Here is a 13,651-nt window from a genome sequence, read left to right as displayed (position 1 = left end):
TTTGTGAGCGGTGAGACCAATCTAAACAGACCAATCCGATTAAGAAGTTGTATTTTGACACGGGATATGTAAGGGTTTTGACTTCTAATTGGTACAGACTTTTCCATCTTATAAATATAAAGGGTTATAGCCGATTGAGACACACACAATCAAACAAATCAACTATACATCTACATTTTATTCTCCAAATCCTAATTCTATCTTCCAACCTCCCTTGTTGTTCATCTCTGATCTCCACGATCATTGGTGGTGTCCTAGGCTTGTTGGTCGATCTAGGGCACGTTCGGCGATGTCCACGCCCTGACGGGGTTCCTCCTAGGCGTGAGCATCAACGACCATTGCTAGTTTGCTTGTAAATTAGTCATTCTTCGTCACGTAAGTGCGTTGATTATCCTTTGCCGGTTTGCTCGTTAACCTCGCTATTCTTCACCATGTAAATATTATAGTTATTCTTCGAAGCGACCGATTCCAACGAAATTCTAGAAAATTGGTCAGATCAGTTTGCTCAACCGGTCTGACCGGTCTGCATGGCCTCACTGCTCTTCGATCCATTTGTGACCCGCACGCTCGAGTGCTCTCGTGTGTTGACCGAAATCTACGTCAACAATCATTATAATATTTCTTCCACTCGGTAACCTAATTTGCAGTCTTAATAACCATCCGATAACATTTTCTACTGGAACGGGACCAGTCAGTTCCCTGTCCATTAGCAACTTTTTTTTGCGAGAAACTATTAGTAGGTGGCTTCTTCATGGACTGACAGACCTACGTACCATATATTAGCCCATTGGGCAAAGTTCTCCAGTCCGCTCCATCAAGCAAGCCAGGCCGCCCAGCACCACACCACCATCCATAGCAGGCTAAATTAAAGTAGAATGGCAGCCCAAAAGCCCAAGCCTAGTCGCAATCCCTACTCAAATAACTAGGCATTAAACTCACTTTTGAAAGATAAAACTCCAAATTTCCCGGGACGAGATTTTCTTAAGGGGGAGAGTTGTCACGGCCCCAAATTTCCCGCCCGGACGGTCCGCCCGGCGCTCTGTTTCGGCGTGCGTTGCACGAATCATGGAGCGCCGCACGTCGCCACTGCCGCCGACCATCCTCGTGCCACGCGCCGGCCATCCTCGTTCCGCGCACGTCCTTATCCCCGACGAAGCCCCCCGACCTTATCCCTGAGCTGCCGTGTTTCCATTCTCTTCTTCTTCCTTGCGCTCGAGCCGAGCAGAGCCGCCCCCGTCACCGGCGCCCCGACCAACTCCGGCCACCGTCCTCCGATTTCCGCGCACCCAGAGCCTCCTCGTCTTCCCTTGCACCTACTCCAAGCTTTCCCGAGCTCAGCCCCGCGTTTCCCCGACCGGAATCGATCCCGCACCGGCCGGCCACCATTGGAGCACGCCGAAGCTCTACCCCCGCCGTCGATTCGCCGTCTCCGGTGAGCTACTTCTCGATTCCTTGCGCGGGGAGCATCTCCTCCCTTCCCTCGCTCGATTTCCCTCCTCACCAGGCCTCCTCCCCCTCCCTGCAGGGCCGTTGGCACAGCCCTCCGCCCGCCGCCGCTGTTCGTCGTCGCGCCGCCCCGTCGTCGCTCCTCTCCGCCCGTGCCGTTGTCGGTGAGCTTTGCCGTCGCCTGGAACACGCCTTGCGCGCGTCCCCGGCCCTGCTTCGCCGCGCCGCCGTCCGCCGCTGACGCGCGCGATCGGTCTGTTCGTGGACATGAAGAAGATGAGCAGTGGTAGAAGCTAATAACAATCCTTGTCGTACTTGTGTGTGTTTGAGTTTGCAAAAATCATAGAAAAATATATATAGATCCAAAAATAGTGAAACTTGTTTTGTTAGTGTCCTCTTGCTTAGATCTACTCATGAAAAATATAGTTTTGCATGTTACTGTTGTCAGTCGAAACCCACCGGCGAGCAACGACGGGCAACACGAAGAGTCGGGAGTTTGCTGGGGCGCTGGCAGGAGGATGTTACTGTTGTCACGCGCCCGGAGGATGTGTGAAAACAGGGCGTGCCACCTGACCTATACCCGATCAGGAGAGTGCGGACGTGCTCCGAACAGTTTCCTGCATACAAAGACACGTGTAAACGTAAGTCCGAGCCGTGGTCGGCTCCCCGGGACGACTCTTGCATCGGCTTTAAAGAGCCGATCGAGTCCCGGTGTCAGATGGGATCTGATTGTATCCAGATATGATAAATAAAGCAAATAACTATAAAACTGCTTCAATTAAATCTAATTGATCTAATCCACGATAGTAACAGCTTCACTGCTAGATCAGAACATCCTACACGTGACTAGGCCTAATGAACATAACAGACAACTAAACCACAACCCAAAATAGAGGCCTAAGAACTAGCAAGAGCTGATTCCCGGAACAATCCCTATCAAGGCTAAGATAAAGCATCTATTACACCACCGGATCATCAAATCCGTTTGCAAGGCCTAACCTAGCAGATATTACGCCAACTCTTAAGAATAAGAGCCAACCATAACAGATCAGATCTACTAAACATAAAAGAAGTAGGGTGTTGCCTCTGTGCAACTAATTCTATGCGACAAGAACTAGCATGAGATTGAAACGTGACTGCACAGAGACAACATGATATTCGCAGATGATAAGCAACGAAGCACAACAGATCTACTAAAAGTCATGCTACGAACATCATGATAACTAGTACTACTCGCCATCAAAAACGCTTCAGTACGAGTAATACCAAGGTAAAAGCAAGAACAATACTGCCCTGATCGCAAGAAGCGATCAGGGCAGCATGGCGCTTACTTGGATGAAACCCTAGGATTAGGGGTGGCGATGCGCCGAGAGTTGTTGTGTTGCGAGACGTGATGACGCTCTCCTTTATGAATAACAAAGGATACATATTTATAGTCCGGAGACTTGGGAAACAATCTAAACTATTCTTGTCCCGATCGGACTCTATCTCTAACCTTGAACTAAATCTAAAGATACATGGCCCATGTGGCCCAGATGCTCACGCAGGAGCCGATTTACAAGTCTTCTTCAGTCCTCTATTTTAAGCTCATCTTACTTTCGGCCCATAAATTAATCCTGTTAATTTATGGCGATAACTGTTACTTTGCTGTAGATTTATCTATAGTTTTCTTTCAAAAGTGAGTTTAATACCTAGTTATTTGAGTACTGCTCTAAAAATTTCAAACTAAATTTTGCTAGACTCCTTGTGAGGTGTAGTTTTTAGTGGTGTAACTTGTTCACATGCTTCCTTGCTGTTTATCAAAGTTTTAGTTTGTTTTCTTATGCTTTATCTGAAAATAGTTTAATAAAGAACTTTTTGGTGGAAAGTGAGAAAATAGTAAAACCAGTTTTGTTAGCTTTGTTTTCATGCTTAGTATCTTTGGTAATTTTCTTGGATTTGTTTAACTAAGTTTGCATGCCTTTTCCGATTTATCTTGTTTTGAATAGCTAAAAACTAATATATTTATGATTAAGTATAGGAAAATGCTTTTGCTGCAAAACCAATTTTCATGAGTTCTTTGCAATGTTTTCGGCATGCTCAAATTATTTCTTGATTTATTCTTGTTGTTTAGTTCATTTCTTAATTCTTGCATCGATTTCATGCATTATAGCGACTGAACAGTCGGAGGTCGAACCCGTGGAGCCCGCCGAGTCTGTTGAGCCTGAACCTGGAGCCCCGTTCGTGGTCGAGCCCGAAGTTAACCAAGCCAAGCAGCTAAGCATATTCCTTGCACCTGTCTAATCTGATTTAGTTTAGCTATTCCACTTGGGTATTGTGGGCTATATATGTATAGTATGTATGTATTGCATTTTTATACCTATCTTTATGCATAATCCTTCCTTGATTTGTTATCCTTGTTCTTGGCACTAGTTAGTTAGTTAATTACTTAACTTGACTAGATGGTTAGCCCTACTTAGAATACTTCTATTGCTAGCTAGACAGGAATGGTTTGGAGGATCACACTTACCGATAATCCTTGATCGCACTGGTTCGGTTTGGGTGGTGATGAAGTGGGAGTACCGAGATTCGAGCGTAATGTTAGGGCCTAGAGAATGAAGTCACATGGGCATAGTCCGCTTGGATCGATTAAGGACCGAGTGGACGACGTCGGTTTTGAGCATATTTTCGTGCTACCACATATCCAATATAATGGTACGGATGAGCCAATTACCTTCTTTGACTTGATCATTGATGTGCAGTCCTAGATACGTGGCTACGGGCTATGCAGAGAGGCTTAGAGGTGTCCCCCGGGTGGACCTATGTGTAGGAAAGTTTAGTTACGGCCCCGGTGGAAACTAAGTCTCTACTCGTAAGCTAGGTGTGAAGTTCAATGATCGAGCCTTGTTGGGAACGGTTGATGTGAGTACCCCCTTGCCTGGCGTGATCGGTTGGGTGAGTCGCATGGTCCTCGCGTCGTGTGGGTAAAGTAGTACACCCTTGCAAGGTTTTAATCAATTCAAATTGCCGCGCTCTCGGTTATGAGCAAGCTCTTTATCCCATGAACTCCTCGTAGAATTTCGATTATGAAGGGAATGGTTCATGTTACAGCTATGATCAGTTATAGATTATATTACTCTCTTAATCAACTAAAATTGTTTGGGGGTTTGGGCAATATTAATTAATTCTGATAGGTGATAGTGTACAGAGCTAATGGTTCTGCAATAATTACTTAACTTTAAAGCTTTTACTTGAGCCATTGCATGATCCTTGTATATGTAATCGCGTAAGTTTTGCGAATACCTTTTGTACTCAGGTTGCTTTCTAAACCTAGTTGCAGATGAGCCGGAAGTGGTGTTCGGCCACTTCTACCCCGCTGATCCAAATGCGGGGGAGGAGTAGGTCGTTGAGGCTATGATGGTGTCCTTGAGCAAGACACCATTATCTTAGGTATATTTTTATCGTAGCCGAACTCCGTGAGAGTATGTAAATACAATAAACTTTAAGTTTCCGTTTAATATGACTATCGTGAGCCCAAGGCTTGTAATGGAAGTTAGCTGAACCCTCCTATATCAAATTTGTAATATTAAGTGTGTAAAATTGCTCTTTGTGGATCATCGGCAATGTACGCACTTGTATAACGGTACGTGTGCTTAATCCTGGGCATGTGGCAAACACGTACCGGGACTACCGGGTTTGTTCTCATTCTAGGTGAATTGTGTTGGTTAAATGCCTCTAAGGTGTGGATTAGCACGTGGCGTGTCGAGAGACGGACACGTGCTAGCCCTCATCTTAAAAGATTAATCAATAATTTCACCTAAACCGAGGGCAAATTGGGCGGTTCTCACGCAGACCCTCCCCGCCACATGCCTCCGCTCCACTCCACTCCATTGCATCATCCCCTCCTTGTCAAGCCGAGCGGCACCTCAGCGAAGAAAAGGGATGCATGGCACACCTCGACGAGGAGGCCCCATGCATGCTGCCGTTGCCCCCAGCCAACCTGCCGTTCTCAGCCTGTGGGTAGTCGCACGTAGGGGCAGCGTGAGCGACTACATGACGGGATGCGAGAAAGGGAAGCCGACGACCAAAAGCGCACTTAAGGCGCATGCGGCTGGAGTAGCTGGAGGCAGGGAGGGAGGAGGGCTACAACAGTAGGAGGAGGAGCATGCCGGAGCGGCCCCCACCATCGCCAAAGAAGTAGGGCATCGTATCGTAACCGTAGGCAAGGAGTCGCTCGCTCAGGGAAGAGCTTGAGTGCGCCCACACCGAAAAAGGCTCGATCCGGGTCAAACGAGAGCTACGACCAAGGGACAGCGTGCCCACGGGGCAAGGGAGGCAGGGGTGGAGGGCAGGGACTTCGCATGGCAACTGATCCCACCACTCGTCTCCCACTCCTCCCCCCGCGGACGGTGATGGAGGTACGCCGGGGGCGAGTGAGGTCCAGATCTCGCATGTTAGAGTTCACTTGCGTGGCCGCTGCCCAGGCCTTCTACTCTTGCGAGGACCTATTGCCGATCACTGCCCCCTGCTCTTGACCTCGATCAAGGCGGCCACCGCCACCGCCGGACCCTCTTTCACTCCATGTCACGTGACACGAGCTCCTCCTCAAGCGCCTCCACTCAACTTTGAGCTCCTCCTTCTCTATCACAGCCAAAGTAGACGGAACCGTTCCTCAGCCTACTGCTCCTACACGAGGCCAACTGATGACCCGAACATGCCTACGGAGTGATGGGGGATGCGGTACGGAGGGGGCATAGGGTAGAAGAAGAAGGTCAAAGTCATGTAGAGCTTGGGGAAGAGGGAGCCAGGAGCTGCAGAAGCAGAGGGGCACGTGGAGCTGATTGAGCGGTGGCATTGGGGGCGGCCAAGAGGAGGAAGAGAGGCATTCCATGTTTAAAATCGCGGGTCAACACGTTTAGCGGAAGCTCTTCCAAAAAACTAAGAGAGCTATAGGGATAGTTATAGCGGAGCTATCCATTTAGCAGTTTGCAAAAAAAGATATGCATAATGTGGCCCATAACATCAGTAATGCAACCAATTTTAGCAAACTTTTCATAGCCATACATCCATAATACATACAAAATTAGAAGCATCATTGGTCTAACATTCTAAAATAGACTCAACACGTCTCTTGACTGCCTAACTGTCCCCGTGTTGCTTTGTCTATGGTCCACCCTAGTTATATTAATTCTTTATTTCTTTTGGTTACATCTTTAGCGGAAGTAGTGGACATTTATTATCACTAAATCCTATAAAAACCCCTTTAGCGGACAAAGCGGACAAATGTTGTATAGCGTGGCAGTAGATCTATTAAAAAGCTAATAGCAAACTATATCAGGCTATTTTGTACATGGGATGCATTAGATGCTTTGGGGGGAGAGATGAGAGGGGGTTCTTGCATATCTTCGTCGGCGAGGTGCTACATGGCATGCCACAGCGGAGTTGTGAGCTCAGGTGGCACGTTTGTGACCTAAGATGAATTCTTTTAAATTGTTTGGAGATCCAAATATACATTTTGTTAGATTTAGTCCCACATCGAAAATTGATGATGAGGGAGACCAATATAAGATCGCACGAAGCGATAACCCAAGAAGAATAATAGCGCGAAAGTGACAACCCAAGAACACAAAACCAGATTATAAGATCGCACGAACGAGAACGACACCGAGACACGATGTTTCTTAACGAGGTTCAGCGATGTGCCTACATTCTCGGGGCATAACTACGGACGCTCCTCCCCATAAATAGCAGCTACACCGGCATCCGGGCACCACCGCGGCAACGTCGCCGCCCACACCAGCCGCCAAGTCATCTCACGATTACACGGTAGTGCCCTCATATTTATGGGCCCTAGGGATACAAAGTACGACTCAAACGCTATCCCCAGCCTACCAAATTACAACTCAACTCCAATCGTAACTGAGTTGTACACATATTCGACACATATCCAATATATTTTGAGAGTTTGGGGATCTAACTGAACTGATACAGTAGTACGAATTTAGGGATCTGTGCATTTAATTTATAGGGTACGTGTATGTATGTTCAACTGGCAATCATTGAAATGTGGATGTGTGCTTAAATTAACGTGCTAAAAATCAAGGCCTTATTTAGATCCCAAAACGCAAAATATATACAATTTTTTTTATAAATCGCTTGCATGGTATATTAAATGTAGTCAAAAATAAATCGCATTGCACAAATGAACTGTAAATTGCGAGATGAATCTAATGAGCCTAATTATGATGTGATTAGACACTAAGATGCTACAGTAATGCTACAGTAAACATGCTCTAATGATGGATTAATTAGTCTCATTAGATTCGTCTCGTAGTTTACAGACGAGATCTGTAATTAGTTTTGTAATTAGTCTACATTTAATACTTCAAATATTGAAAATTTCCTTCCAAAAAACGCAAAAATGCAAAGTGATCTAAACGCACCCCAAATTTCCCGGACTCCCATGGGGCATGGACATGCCTACCTTTTTCAACAAGAAAAGAAAAAGGCTAGGTTACTATCTAGTAATAATTGCATGCTTTATAGTTAAATATTTTTGTGCAAAAGCACAATTGTAATTAAACTTATTGCTATGAACAAAGACTAGCTACCTGAAAGTACAAAGTGATATCCGTTTCTTTGTTGCTTGGTAATAATTGATCATCAATCAGCTAGCGTGCCCTAGGCCTGGCTGATTGTCTCAATCATCACCTCATGGATCCGATGGCAACATATATACAAACTGATGGATTAAGGCATGTGAAATTCATTCCGTTACAAATTAATTATAGAACTTCGTTCATTTATGAAGAATGATCAATCAAAATCAAAGGTGACTACTATAGCTAGCTAGCTAGTGCTTGGTTGCTCATCCTCCAAGCAGAGTACTGCCGAAAGCCATAGCCGCTGCCACTTGACGCAATCATAATATGCACCAAGCAAGCACTAGCTAGTCTTGGCTGGCTAAGTGTTAGTAGAACTGAAGAATACAATTATGATTTGGGAGGCAGGTACCAGGATTTGGAGCTGGCCGTGTAATTAATTAAGGAGGGAATTAAGTGGGACGTGTACCATTAAAAGAAGCGAACTTTGGAAAAAAATACCATTGAAAATTTATGTTTTAAAATACTACTTCATCCGTTCCAAATTATAAGTCATTCCAAGAATTTTAGAGAGTTAAAATTTTCAAGTTTGATCAAATTTATATAATAAGATAATAATATTTATGATACCAATTAAGTATCATTATATTCTTTGTTAGCTATATTTTCATAGTATATCTATTTGATGTCATAAATCTTTGTATTTCTCTTTATAATTTTAGTTAAACTTTGAGATAGTTTGACGCTCCAAAATTTTTGGAATGACTTATAATTTGGAACGGAGGGAGTAGCATTGAAAGTTTCCTCCGTTATAGAAATCTATCATCCCTGTTAATATAACCTGGCGTTAACTAGAGCTGAGAAGTGAGAAATGAATCGAACACGGACGTGGCGAGCAGGGCAGGGGAGGGCGACGACGGACGGTGTGATGGCATGGCATGGCCGTCGCACATTGTAGTGCCGGTCGGCATCGGAGTAATCAGAAAGAAAAGAAAGCACGCTACTTACTTTATTACTTTGCATCAATTATTACTTTTATTACCCCTTGAACTCACTCTCTCCAAACCTGGCCTAAGTGCTCGGGTGGATCGATACATTACATCAAAGCGCGGGCCAAGGGCCAACCTTGAAAGCAAAGCACCACGCACGGCGCAGGCACTCAGCATCTTCGGTTCGAATAATGGACTCCTGACTTTACCGCATGTGGCAGTGGGAATCTTCGATATAATTCGTTCACAAAGAGAGAGCACATGCCGGAACGGAGGCATTTGCACGTACGGAACGGAACGATACTGCACGGGAAATAGTGTCCGTACATCCACCCTCCCCTCAGCAGTCAGTAACGTTTGTATTAGTAATTGATGGACACGTACCATCGACACTTGTTTTGGAAGGGGTTCGGGGAAATCTTTAAAATTCCCCCGAACTGATCTATTTCATGATTTTTCTTTAGAAAAATCATGAAATGACATCCAAAAAATATCGGCGATTTTTTCGGTACACTTTCTATACAAATTGCACCCCGGAAGAGGCCCTTTCCAGTATTGCGTCGCGTCAGTCACTGTCGCAGGAAGGTCGCCCCTTGGGAGTCTTCTAGTGACTTTTTTCATCTAGCTTTGGATTATAGATGATCACAAACAGAACAGGTCCCCGTAGTACTCTAGTATTTTGGAACAAGGGCAGGCATATACATATATTATATATAGATTGCTGTCTGTCTAGCTTAGGATCCATTATTCATTTTTCTCAATTCCACTCGGCTCTCATATCATAATCTATCTATCTTCAGATAACGAGTCTGCGCAGCAGCTCGGGCAGCGAGCGAGGAGTCGGAGCAGCACGGGAGGGTGCCGCGCAGGAGGCTGGACATCGGCGGTGCGGCGGAGGGGGGACTCGGTGGCGCCACGGAGGTGGGTGGAGCGGAGCACAAGCGGCCGCACGGTGCGGAGGCGGGCAGGGGGTGGAGGGCTTTGGCTGCTCGGCGGTCAGAGGGGAATTTGAGAAGGGCATATGCTTTGATCTTTACATTTATTCCGGCCGTCGTTGGACACGGAACCCATAAATTTTTTTTATTCCGAGTCCAACGGCTAGCCGAGCACGTAAAGAGTGCAAGGGCCTTTTGTCCCGGTTGGAGCTACCAACCAGGACAAAAGACCCTTCTTTGATCCGATTGGTCGCTCCAACCGGAATAAAAGGCACAACTCTTTAGTCCCGGGTGGTACCACCAATTCGGACTAAAGGGTACCCCTTTGGTTCTGGTTGGTGGTACCACCCCGGACTAAAGGACCCTTTGATCCCGGTTGGAGCCACCAACCCGGATCAAAGGGCTCTCTACAAGTAAGTACAAAGAGAAAATATCTTATAAAGAGTCATATGCATTGTGTAGATGGTATGGTAAGAAAACTATGCGTCAAACAAGAAGCCATGGTTTCGATTTTCATAGAGTACAAATTTTTTTTCACGTCGCGGACCCTTTAGTCTCGGTTCCGGTTGCTACAACCGAGATTAAAGGAGGTTGTTAACCGGGACACACATCCCCTTTCTATAGTAGTGGGAAGAAGAGAAGAGGAATGGTGGCTGAGGGATAGATCCCACGTAATGAAGATTGATTGAAAATATTTAATTCTCATCTCTCCAGTCGAACCACTCAATCTTCTCCAACCAAATACGAGCTATAAAATCACCTCATCCCTAGAACCTGAAACGGAGCCTACCTATTATCTATTCGGGCACGTCCAACGGGACGATACGTGCTCTCGTTAGCTGGTCCACATAGGAATGAGGAGATGAGAAAAAAAAAGTATCGCCTGGCGACTCTCTACAGCACAAAGTTCAACATTGGCAGACCCTACCACATGATTTTTGTGTAGTTGTGTCGAGTGGGAGAACATGGTACACTGAACACAGGCGAGGCGCAGCCGGACCTAGCCGACCTGATGAGGGCGAGCTCGCCAAGGCAGTGTGTGGATGAGCGAGAACCACCGCAGTAGGCGAGGCAGCGGCGGACACGACGCGACCAGCTAGTGGCGGCCGCCGCAGGCGTAGGAGAGAAGACCAGGATGCAGTGCCAGGCTGAAAACATCCAGGCTCCTAATTAGAATTTTAGTAATTAATGATAATATTTATAACTAATAATTTTTTAAAAAAAACAAGTATAGGTTGGTCAGGGGTGAATGAGAATATATTATACCATGAAACAATATGGAGATGATGTTGAGGCATGGACCAAAGGCAAAAGTAGAAAGATAGAGTTTTTTTCTATTTTGCCAGTTATAAGGTGATTAGAGGATGAAAATGACCGGTTTAATAAGATAGATAGCCGTACTATCAGGAGGGGTCGTCATACATTTGATTGACTGTTCTTTAGTGCCATTTTGCTCAAACACCTGCATTGTATGCATGAGGGCTAACAACATTTGAAAAAATGACAAAGTCAAGCTGACTACTAGCGGCTGGATGGTCCACCGCTCCTTGGAAAGTTTTAGTCTGTGGCGCTATTTTTCAAGGGCAGACGGTCCGACATCTGGGGGTGGACGGTATGCCAGCTAACTCGAGATTCGGACAGAATCAATGTTTGTTCTATGTGCACAACAAGGATGAACGGCGGACAGTCCGCTCCTAGGGTGAGGCCGGTCCGCCCATAGGGTGCGGACGGTCTGCCGATCATTTAGAAATTTTGTCCAGATACGTTTTCGTCTCTAGTGCTCAGAGGTTTTCTATGGTAGACTGTGCGCGCCCAAGGGCCGCAACGTTTGACTCTGACAAGCATTAATTGCACTTCGACTCGGTGGTTTTGAATGGCGGACAGTCTGATTTTGAGGTGGGCAGTCCGCGAAAGCTATGTTTTCACGGGTTTTGAGTGTAACGGCTAGATTTCGAGAGGGGGGCTATATATAGTGGCGGATGCAGTCTTGGTTGTTAGGGGGGCTCTTCTCTTCATTCTCCTCTACATTCATCTCTTTTTCCTCTCTTTCTTCTTCTTCTTCTTCCTTTTTTCTCCTCCTCCAACACCTCATGCTCCAATGAAGTTTCCACGCTGTAGGGGGGCTGGAGCCCCCCTAGCCCCCACGCTTGTTACTCTTGAGAGTTACCTCTCTCTAGACGGCTTGGAGTTCGGCACAGGCCGTCTCGAGTTTGGGGACGGGTGCTATGGCCAGCACCGCAGCCGAGCTAGGCGTGCGGCAAGCTGCTAAGCTGGAGGTGAGCATGCTGGTGGGCGCAGAGGCACAGGCGCTGCGACGGCGAGGATTAGGTGATAAGCAAGTTGAAGATGAGGCCGGAACACTAAACAAATACTGACATGTGGATCCACGCTAATTTAGAAAATTATGTGACGGGGGAGTAAACCTGGGGTCCCTGACAGGCCCGGCTCGTGTAAAGGGAGGCCTAGTAAACTTACTGGGCAGAGAACGGGATGGCCCGTTAACCCGCGCAGGGAGTAGCCTTCGCTGCTAAGCCAACAAGTCCGGGAGTCCGACCTCCTTGGGCACGTGGCGGCCCCCCGACCTAGCGCCCCGGGTCAGAGCCATGCCGACGACCCGCGACGTGCGCTCCAAGAACACCGCGCCTCCTGACAGGCGTGCCGGCCAAGACAAGCCTCGTGCAGGCTCCGGAATGCCAGCTCCCCTTATCTTGCGGCAAGGGGCTTAGGCAGCTGGACTCCCTGACAAGGGGACAGCGCCGCTCGCGCGGGTCTCGCGGCACAATGGAGGGAGCGTCCACAAGCGCTGCCTCCCCTCGCCGTAATGATGGTTGCCTCTGCGCACCATTTCATTACGCCAGCGAGTGTGATCGGACGCCCCCGGCCAGACCTCGGTAAGACACCCCTGAAGCGTCCCCTCATAAGAGAAGACTTAAATGTGTTCCAAACATCAGTCCCAGGAGGCTGATGACACATTTATTACATCAGATGGTTCATTACCATACAACTTTACGCGGTAGTGAGCAAAGAAGCGCCACTATCGCGAGGATTACAATCCACACACACGCAATGATATTAAAAACAAAAAGAAAATCATCAGAGTCTTGTGCCATGCGGTATCTCTTGCGGGTGACCCTAATCCACAGGCAAGGTTGGGTGCAGGACGGTACCCCTACTCAATGTCGTCGGGTACAAAGTCTGGATCTTCTTCTGTAAAAATAAAGAATGGGGTGAGTACAAACATACTCAACAAGTCCAACCACACCCACGGAGGGGTATAAACAGAATATAATGCACAGGGTAAATCAAGGATATGGCTAGGGTTTGATTTGCGAAAAACATTATTTAATGCAGGGTTTCATTTGAAAGCAAATATTTCTAAAACAAGTTTTTCTTGTACTGAGTAACACCAAGAGTTGATCCACACGGGATCCAAGTTTTAAGACTGCTACCAGACTCCTCATCCGCCGTAGCACACGGCACAACTGCCGGACACATTTCCAAAACAACTCACGCCAACCCATCCCAAAGTAAACACTAGTTGTGAGACCACACTGTAACTCGCCCAGTACCGTGGGCACGGACTATTCGAATAGGTTTCAACTCTGCAGAGGTGTGCAACTTTACCCACAAGCGGGGTACCGCAACTCGATCACCTTAGTGTCGGTGCAGATCCCAATAAAGCCATTACCCACCTTAGCTA

Source organism: Panicum virgatum, chromosome 5N (assembly GCF_016808335.1).
Source record: "Panicum virgatum strain AP13 chromosome 5N, P.virgatum_v5, whole genome shotgun sequence".
In the NCBI taxonomy this organism is placed as follows: domain Eukaryota; kingdom Viridiplantae; phylum Streptophyta; class Magnoliopsida; order Poales; family Poaceae; genus Panicum; species Panicum virgatum.
Note: the sequence above shows the minus strand (reverse complement) of the source record.